The 11,148-nt window shown below is 36.8% G+C and overlaps 1 pseudogene; it reads right to left on the bottom strand.

The window, feature by feature from the left end:
- Positions 1-1,034: 1,034 nt before the first annotated feature.
- Positions 1,035-7,664, bottom strand: LOC135202863 (uncharacterized; annotated as a pseudogene).
- Between the last annotated feature and the right edge of the window lie 3,484 nt (positions 7,665-11,148).

Below are 11,148 nucleotides of genomic sequence, written 5' to 3'. Positions count from 1 at the left end.
TGCGCATCCTCAAAATCGCATGCTCCTCTGTCCTCATTATCTAAACTTTCATTGCTGCTTTTGCTGACGTACTGCTTATATCTGTCCCTATGTCTCGGTCAGCACTATCTTTGTCCTCAGCATCTGTCCTTTCATTTCTTATAATATTCATTGGCGCACTACTTATTTCAGTCTCCAGCAAACTTTTGAAGAAATTTTCGGCAGGAAGTATTTCTGGGCCGAGAGCCACTCCTGCTAACCATCTTCTATTGGGTATGTTCAATTGGAACATTTGAGGAACCATTGATACATTTTTTTCTGCAGCTGCAAGTTGGTGCTTGCAAGCAGCTCCAGTCTCCCCAGCAATGCATGTAAACATGCCTACATTCAATCCACAGAATAATGGTTCTCTATCTCTGTTTGACTTTCCACTTGGTATTTCGCGCCTTCTAGGTGCACCACCTTTTCGGCAGTATATCTTGTTAAATGTGCCTAGATTTTTGACACGCCGTCTGCCAAGGGCCACTTCCACCAGCCTCTGCTTCATGTAAACATAAAAAAATTTCTGCCATAAAGACAAGTAACTGTGAAGTGTTGTAAGCTTTGCACCTGATAAATACCATAGAAAGGAAGAATCAGCTGGGAATTTAGGTAAATGGCAATTCCTCAATATTATTTATTATTTCTCCTTGCTAGGGGGAAAATTATGACCTCAAATGTACAAGTATGACTTGACCACACTCAAGAAGGGTAGGTAAAAGAGGTAAGTCACTTATACAAGTGTGACATTAGAAGCACAATACAACATTTCCACCTGTAGAAACAAATATGTACAGTTCAGCTATTTTAATTTCATCATATTTATATAAAAAAACCTAAATAAAACGTTGTCAAATTCATATACACCATTATCTAAGTTCATATTGTCAAAACTACTTACACCATTATCTAAGTTCATGGTGTCACAACAGTCTTATGAGCCAAAGTACTGTTTATGTTATAGCAAATGTGAAGTTTTTGGGGTAGTATAAAGCATTTGAGTAGTTATATAACATTTACCTGTTGAGGACAATATCCTTCATTATACACATTGTTGATTCACAGAAATTATTGGTGTGATGTCCCTTCAACAGTGCATCAGCTCGGAAGGTTAGTCCCCATTCCTTTTTCCTCTATACTAACAAATGGAGGTACCTGAAAATATCTAAATAAATAAATAAATAAAAATAAAAAGTTTGTAAGAAAAGGACAAAATTAAGGAAGTAGTAATTTTGTTGAAGAACTTTGCCATAATTCACTGAAAAACTGTGTGCGAATACTAAGATGAGGAAACTCGTTATATTTCAGTATTCTAACAATATACGGTGCTGAATAATGATAATACCTTGTGAAGTTGGGATGTGTTTCTGCAAGAGAGCTGGTTAGAAATTCATTCCAAATTTGAGCAAACTCAGATTGAGATTCCGCATACACGTGCTTCTTGGTCACAGCCATGAGCTCTTGGCGATTTTCCTTCTAGATACCATATCTAGAGTCAAGAAGCCACACCTGCTGCAGTAAATGAAAGGTTCACAAAAACAAGTGAGCCTTTCTTTCGAAATCACAATTGTCAGCCATGAAAGCCTGTGGTGTTCCTTTTCCAAAGAAAGCACCTTCACCAACTGCACTTTTGACCATCTTCAAACCTGTGAAACACACATGTTAGAAATAGGAATTATTTTTTCTCCCTTAACCCATTATCGAATAACAGGTTTCCTAGGCCCATGGTGTAAGATAACAACATTCTTGCCTCAGTTTGTTTGTTTCTGCGATTAAAGAACTACCTACTTCTGATGTTATTTCCTCTTTTGGTTTTCATTCCAGTTTGTGCACATGGAGATTTCTTAAATACTAGAAATTCAAAATGCGATATAAACTAAACTCACCTCTCGTTGTGCACATGGAGATGTCTTAAATACTAGAAATTCAAAATGCGATATAAACTAAACTCACCTCTCGTAAGACTAGCTTCATCTTACGATGATGTGGATAACACTGCCAGAGGTGCTGCACCAGCTGTCCCAGCACAAAGAAGCAGGACTATTGCAGTGTTCAGCTTGTCCATGCATCCAGTAGCATCGACGAAAACGACTTCAGAAGTTTCCCTAAATTCCTTTGGATTCGTTTCATAAATGGTGTCAACCAGTAATACTGAAAATGAGTATCCGTTTGTTTTGCTTCTATTGTTAATTCAGGGTTATCTTTGGCATACTTTTGGATCGAGTTCATCATTGATAGGTCATTTAAGCCACCATGTTCATTCCGCAGCCAGTGTTGTTGCATGTAGTCAGTGGATTTAGAGATAGTTTATAGAATGGTTAGCTGTTAAAACTATTGCTTTTAAAAAATGAAAATAAAAATAAAGCTTATTTCCTTATTAAAAGCATCATAGATGATTAATGGTAAGCTCAGCGGATAAGAATGATGACAGTATTCTTCTCATATTTTTCATAACAAACACTTCAGAAATTCACAGTGAACCATGTAAATAATATATATATATATATATATATATGTATATATATATATATGTATATATATATGTATATATATATGTATATATATGTATATATATATATATGTATATATATATATATATATATAGATATATATATATATATTGAAATTGTTTAACATTTTAAGCTAGAACCAAAGAAAGTTGAAATTTCTTAAATTATAACAAGATTCATTCATTCTTGTCTATATGCTAGTTACCCCTTTGAACTGAAAGCCTCCAATCTCTAGAAAGCTATCTCTGTTCCCATTGGCTGTCTTGAATTTAACCCCCCCCCCCCCCCCCACACACACACACACACACACACACACACACACACACACACACCCACACACAGTGATTGAGCGGCGCTTACCGGGAGAAGTTTTAAAAGGGCAGGGACCCAGCAGTTCGTCCTCAGAACGTCCACAGAGCTAGGAGAGTTCAGAAGCGCCTGTTGCCTCGCCCTGCAGACACCAGTTCACCTCTTTCTGCTCCCCCTGCCTCCTCTGGGGAAGTCCCAAGTATAAGAAATTTATTCATCCCATTGATTTTTCTTTTGCTACAATCAGTCCTCCAATATCCCTGGCATTATTCCCTTTTATTATTTATTATGATTTTCTTCATATCTTATATCATTATAATCCTTGAATCATTGGCTTGAAGATGTTTAGTGATGCAATTGGGAAACACTACTTTTCTGCGGGTAAAACTGAGGTGTAATGAAAGTTATAACTTTTGAAAGAGGAGAGGTGAAACATACATCCTACTTACGTGAACACTCTCTCTCGAGACTGAGAGTTTCCAGCCCTGTGGTTGGCTTATCAATAGCCAATCAGGAGCGTTGTAAGGAACGGCACGGGTGTAGTGAATCTACTATAGTATTTATATACATATGATAAATTTTTCAGGCATGAATGAAACGCCACCAAAAAAAATTCATAAATATATTCCCAACATTCTAAGAAATGTCAAGAGAGGTATGCAAAAAATTCTAAGCTGTATAAATGTAAGAAAATATATTATTCCTTTACTCAATGAAAAATAAATATCTGCTAATTACTATACAATATGAAAATAATCGCACTTCATAAATGAAGTTAAACATCAGATCAGTTCATAAATATATTCCATAAAGTTATCGAAAATATGGTGAAAACATATTTTATAAAGATTCTTTGATAATGCACGAAATATTTCTTATGAATTATAGACTAGGGTATAAATGTTGCATTGGTTATTTGAATCACTCATTCATCCAAAGTATGTTCCCTACGGAAGTGATGTCACATTCTATTATTCAGGATGTTCAAAGTAAATCTGGACATAAGTCGGATGTTTTGCCTAGAGCAGTGGTCTTCAGTTGTGGGCCATGGGCTGATTATCAGGTGGGTCCTGGACTAAAAGAAATTTAGAATTTAAAGTTAAATAAACAATATATGAAAATGAAAATAAAAGTGTATTTTCTTTCATCCGGAATTATTATAAATAAACAGTATATGTAAAAATATTGAAATAAATATATTTTCTTTTTCTTGTTCTTTCCCAGTAATTGTTCAGTAGTTAACTTTAGATCCTAAAAATGGTCTTGAAAAGATTCTGAGTATATTTGTATATTGAATTTATGAAAATCTATATTTTGAATTTATGGTAATAACGTAATAAAACTCCAGTTCCAGGAAATATGTTGTATTTTGAACTTATCAATTCCTATTCTAAATCTGACGTAGTGGGGCTTGGGTATTTGGAGATATCTAAAGTATGCCATAACTCAAAAAGTTTGAAGACTGGCCTAGAGCTTTAACCATTTCTGATAGGGTAAAAAATGCGCTCAGCGTCTGCATTGGATGTTGGCAGTAACAGAATGTTTAAGGTAAACTCGGATAACGTTCTTAAACTATCAGGGATTTGTACTGCGGGGAGACGCCGCCACCCATCATCCGGTAATTGAATGTCACCAGAATAGACTCTCGGAAAGGATTCTACCAAATCTGCCAAAGTCGGAATGTTTACACGTGTGTACTCACTTAGTGCTTGATCTACATAAAAAAATAGCCAATTTTTCCGACAGCTTCATCTTTTCCTAATGGAAACCTTTTCTTAATCTCTAGACAAGCTACAATGAGAAATTCTCCACAACGATTTCGAGCATCATCAAGCATAGTTTGGTCTTTATATAGAATTTTTTTGTACAAGAACATGAAAATATGACCCTAGGTATATATTTCCAAGATGGATGAAATGTCTCTCGTCAGCTGGACCAATGGCAGATATATCAGGAAGTGAATTGATATGTGGCCTGTCCATGTAACTTTTCAATAGCTCAGAATATAACAACACACTCTTGAGTATGTAAAATATCGACTGTAGAATGTGGACTTTGGAACATCAAATTGAAAGTGGTGAATTTGGGGAGGACATATTTAAGAAATTTAAAATAAAGTAACACTAAAGGGTCACGCAGTGTTTCTAAGATATCACTAGCCATAACTAGCCTTTCTTGGAGATGTTCTTCTGTAAGAAACAAAGTCAATGCATCCTATTGTTCCAGGACAAGTTTTACAACCATCTGGAAAGATATGCAGTAATTTGTGAGGTTTTATATCACAAAATGCTTGAAATTCTGTGAATCCATGAAGCCTTTTAGAACTGTGTAAAAAAAAATGTATATATGTTTCGGACCAAGTCCTTACACATTTGCTAGGGAGTTTCTTAGCTGCTTGAGAAGCACACATGTGAGCTGAATGGCAAATACATTTCAATATTGTAATACCTGGAAATTCTTCTTTCAATCTATTGGCTACCGAATTATGCTGCCCCATTAAATTGTTAGCACCATCTCCAGCGAAACCTATTAAGTTTTCCAATGGAATATAGTTTTCAGTAAGATAGTTCCTAAGAATATCAAACAGATTTTTTCCAGTGCTGCCCCCATATCAAACAGATTTTTTCCAGTGCTGCCCCCATTATTACTGTCCCTGTCATATCAATTGACTAGGTCTAAAAGTCTACTCTCTATTGACAAACTAGTCTTGTTAAGATACTTAACAAGAAAAGCACAACATTTAGAGTTAGTAATGTCAGTCGTTTCATCAACTATCAACGAAAATTTGGTCACCTGCAGAATAGCCATCAAATCTGAATGTGCAAATTTTGCTACGTCTTTTGACTGTTCTAGTTACTTTAGTTCGTTTTAATCCTAGTGGCTGAATGATTTTCGATTCTGGAGCTATATCTTTCATGAGGACTACCAAATAGTCAACAGTCAAAAAATGATATATTGCGCTCAGCACAAAATAGGCCTATCTTTACTTCAGCTTTCGTTACACTTATTTGGAAGCTCTCTGTCATCTGCTGGTTCCTCCTGGTGAAGAGACATACTACTGATGTGACGTTGAAATCTCTGCAGAGAATGAACGATCACATACCAAGCACTTAGCTTTGCATGGATCATCCCTGCAATTACTCAGCCACTCCAAGCATCACGAAACTTTCGTTTCTTAGCCATCGAGGAACACTGGAAGATCATAGAGAGAAACCTAATTTCAGACTTGTAATTTGTGTACACAAACAGCATTTCTCACACACACACACACACACACACACACACACACACACACACACATATATATATATATATATATATATATAATATATATATATATATATATATATATATATATATATATATATATATATATATATATATATATTTATTTATTTGTGTGTGTGTGTGTGTGTGGGACTGTTTATGCGTAAATTAGGCTACAAAGTGAACGAGAGCACGTAAATTTATTCATAAAGTTTTCAGCAAAAAGTGGGAAGTTTCGACAAAATGCACTGAAATGTATTTCTGTACTAAAAACGATTGCTTTTCACTCAGTTAATTGCGTTCCCCACAGAGTAAGTCGACAAGCTCCATCTCCATAAATCCTACGATATTCATAGGTAGTTTGCGCTTTTCTTTTTATTTTTAAACCACATTTGTTACTTTAGGTAATATGCAGTATGTTAAATCAAAACGTTTGCTGAAGTAATAATGATAAAACCTAATATATAACATAGGTCTAGGCTTAAAATCAGAGTCAAAAGCATTGTCACCTGACAAAAATGATATTAAACATGTAGGTCTATGACACCTTTTTGGTGTATATGGGAATTCTAAGCCAATCGAACGCCCTATTCATAGCTATGACTTGAAAAAAATTGGAAAAGATCACATCATAATTGGTCCTTTTTTATCAATAAACTACGTTAATAAAAAGAAAATCCACGATTATAATACACTACTTCCTAATATACTGATATCGAAACTTATTCAGTTATAATCAGTTGAATCACTTTAACTAATGCAATTGCCTAATATAGATTTGCAGTTGTCAAAAAAAAAAAAACATAAAAATTACGAAGTTTATAATAATGTACGTCAGTCTTCACCCTAAGATTTGACCAAAGGAAATGAACTTTCTCACAATGGTTTGCTTAAAGAACTTGCTCTAGTACCAGAAGACTGGCTTAATTATTTACGTATGGACGAAGAAACATCCTTAAAATTATTATCTTTAGTGTCTCCTGCTATCATAAAGATACACCTATGCGTATATCTATTAACACTATACTCTTTCGATTTCATTTTCCAAAGACATGGCTGTTCTTTATACAACTCTATGAGTTCTACCCAGAATTCCCTATCCGCAAATGTAGAATTCATTCTGTGGTAGTGTAGGCCTACACAATACATCTTTACATGTCAAGGGTTGCTGACATACTGAAGAATCGGCAGACAAACATATATTGCACGACCTGTTTATGACAAGCATAAGTCGCAAGCCAGCAACCTGGCCGTGACACGAAACTCCGCCCACTTTTGCACTCTGACAAGCCCATACTCAATGAATTTGTGAACGATACAAACAGTCGTTCATACAATTGTTAAGTGTATGGGGCTCAGTGTATGGCGCCCTTTACGATGTTCCTGATTGGCTGTTGATCAGCCAACCACAGGGTGTCGACCATGAATCATTCCCTTGGTCTTCCTTTCTCTCCGACTCTCTTCTGGCCTCTTTCGCCTGTCTAAGGCTAGTAATGCAGCAATGACACTTATGTCCTGGTGGTATCTTGCGATGTCAAATCCGGATATCTCCACCGACATGGCTGGGATGTTCAATCTAGACAGCCAGTCCGGAACGTCGTCCGGGCCAACCCCGCCGGGCATCCTAGGTTACGTCCCCGCCCCCTGACATGCCCATGTACTTGCTGTATATGGCGCACCCATCCCTCGGCATACTAGGGAGGTTCGGTGGGATATTATCCCTCACCAGTTGACGGTGATTGCTTCTATCGTCAGGTGTTTTCCGGTACGGGTATCTGCAAACCTCTTGATAGCTGGTTTGTTATACTTGTTGATTTTTTCCTGATGGAACAGTTCTATATTATTTACATTAGCATCTACCGTCACTTGAACGTCAAATATTACAGATCTTTCGTTGTTCCACACCAGGAGATCTGGTTTCCTGAGTCCCTCTGGTGTGGTGATATGCGGCTCATTGATGGTATTGTATCCCTTTTCGGTGAGTTTCTTCCTTACATATTCTTTGATGTTATCGTGTCTCTTGATCCTCCATGGCTGGACGGCTGGGCAGACTTGGAGTATATGGTGTAATGTGCCTGGGAAGGGGCACCCCAGATCACATTGGCCACTCGTATCCCTTCCTCTGGCTGAACGGGGCGGGGTAGTTAAAATTCTCAGTCTCATTTTAACAGCGTTGATGAAGCTTCCTCCCTTCATAATCTTTGTTCCCGAATCGATCCATATGGGCTTAGGCCCACTAAGGGCGTCTTGCAGTCCCTTACCGTCGACTGTTCTATAAAGTTCCTCTTTCCAGTTAATGGGATCCCATCCAGTGACTGTTCTTAAGTTTTCCTCAGCTCTTGCTGCTACCAAGGTGTCGGGAGACCTGGTAAGGCGGGTAAAACACTTCCTTATTTCGTTTGGGTTTCCTGGGCAAAATTGTAAAGTCCCAAACCTCCGTCCTTAATCTCGGCACAGAAAGCCGCTGTTGGCATGTCTCCAGGCAGATGCAGAGCGTTTCTTGTAAACTTTCTCACCTCCTTATCGAGTTCCTTTTGATGGTATTGGTGGAGCTCGCAGTGCAGAACCAGATGTTTCAGTCAGGGTATGGCTACATTTTTGATGGCCCAAAATTTCTGCTGCGGCTTAAGGGGACCGTCCGCTAAGTTGTGTATTTTGTTTTTTTATAATGCAAAATACGTAATTTTCATATATGTTTTAGATATATATAATACCTTCATCATATAAAAATTTCAATTCATTTGAGTAAAAACTTTTAGTTTTATTAGCAAAAATTATGATTAAAAAAAAATTAGGTAGCGTTTTCTCCGCTAATATGACATCAGTTGTATTGAAAATCATACCATAAAGACTACTTTATATACGGAATAATTCCGTGTGAACAGAATTTTTTTTTTTTTTTTTTGTCTAGGCACTCAAAAAATCTAAAAAAAAAAAAGAAAGAAAGAAAAAATCGGCTCACAAGGAATTATTGGATTTTTATTCCTCTTTCCAATGGTATCTTTCTCTCTAAAATTGGATAATAAATAACCGAGTAATGGCTACCAACATGCGAATAAGTATGTTTTTGAGTTATGAGCTCCCAAAGATTTGCTATGTAAATTTTCGCTTATCTCTTAGAAAAGTCAAAATAACATTATTATAATTACCGTATTTGTACTTTTATTGTTGATTTCTTCATCAAGGCTCCTGGTCCCCCCCCCAAAAAAGGGGTATTAATACCCTAAGCATACTAATACACTTAGTGTATGGGTGTCAGGAGTTGCCAGCTCCCTCATTGTTGCCAGGGTTAGGTAGAATGCTCCAGCTTTGTACTCTTTTTCATCGCTCTCTCTCTTCTTGGTTATTGTTTTAACTTTCTGGTTACTTCTTGTTCTTTCTTTGTTATAAAGTCTAAGTGACGTGTCTATATCAGGGCTTTTTCCAAATAACTTTACCATCAAGTTGCTATGCAAGTATCCAAAGTTATTTTCTAAAATTGTCAACCTTGATCCAAATTTCACTCTAAACAGGCCAAAAAATTTATGCTTGGGGCATTTCATCCAAAGCCTGGAATGCAGTGATTCATTTGGATTTTGAGTCCAGCCATGCAGGCATCTTTGCAATAGTTGGGGGTCAGACAAACTATTGAAAACACTTCTTATGTGTGCGAGAAGCTTGTAAGGTATTCCTGAAAGGTGATTTTTCCTTGTTTTATGTGATAGTATCTCTTCTTTTTTGGCAGTGGCTTTATTGTAGAAACACCAGGATTCAGAGCCAGCAGGGCACATATGATGTGCTGGATGTTCATCATCAGATGTCATGTGAAAATAAATAGCCCAAACAGCTTTTCGCATCTGATCTACTTTTGTTTTTACATTATTTCTAATTGCCATACCATAATATGCTTGAATATTATTTATAATAACTTGAGTCATTTTGTTTTTTCCTGATAGTAAACTTCTTTTCATTTGTTTGCCACTTTTTGTAGTTATGTATTCACTTACTTCAGATTTTACTTTCATGAGCCTGTGGCCCATTCTCTTTTGGGCATGACAAATGCACTCTTCTTTGTTTATCTTGACACCTTCATATGGCCCTTTGCCATTATTCAGTTCACACAATGCATTGTAGGCGCTAGAGTCACCATCACCAACAAATGTCTTATATCTGAAACCAAGATTCGATTATCTCATCCAAATTCTCCTTGCTTCTTCTGCTTCCATGGTGCCAGATTTTCCATCATAGTTTTTATTGCATTTATGTTCTTGCTCTTTTCCTTCCTCACATATTTTACAATAGTTACACAAAACTTCACAATCAAGCACTTTCCCGGTGAATACATCAATTACAAAGCCTACACCTACGTGTGACTTATGACCCCTTGATAGCCAAGTTCCATCAAACGAAACATCAATATCGATCACACCATTTTCGTCAGGTTTTGCTAGTTTATTTTCTATATAATAATTCCTCACATAGTCATACGCATGTTTTTACATATCACTGTAATGAGTTTCCATTTTTTTGTTAAGATACTCACTGTGTCTCGTATAAGATCCAGCTGACATAGGTTCACAAAAAAATCCTCCCATTTTATTCAGACCTGCTCGTCCTACACCAGTAATAAGTGAATGATAAACTTCTTGCAAATTTGTTTCACCAAATTTATGATAATGTGTTCCCTCCCCATGACTCGTTGGGGGGATGTGGCTAATGTTCTTTTGGCAACCATCACAATATACACAAAAAGTTTAATCCCATCTGTCTCTCTTTGCATGTACACTGACTTTCTGTCTACATGTTCGTTTTCTACTCGTCAGATTTCCCATAAGTGCTTCTAGTTGTCTTCTTGAAATTATAAGTTTTTCGTCATAATCAATTATATCACTTTCATCCACTTCAATAATATGATCAGCGACTGGCAGTGAAATTGAGGCCTCACTTACATCGCGTGAGGTTGAAGGCCTCGGGCTAGCACATTCACTTTCACCCTCGGTGGCTGATGTTGGCGGCGTGACACATGACAATGATGTGGACGGGGTGACTCGAGACAATGAGGGAG

This window comes from Macrobrachium nipponense, chromosome 33, assembly GCF_015104395.2.
Source record: "Macrobrachium nipponense isolate FS-2020 chromosome 33, ASM1510439v2, whole genome shotgun sequence".
Classification (NCBI taxonomy): Eukaryota; Metazoa; Arthropoda; class Malacostraca; order Decapoda; family Palaemonidae; genus Macrobrachium; species Macrobrachium nipponense.
This window is presented reverse-complemented; position numbering and strand designations above follow the sequence as displayed.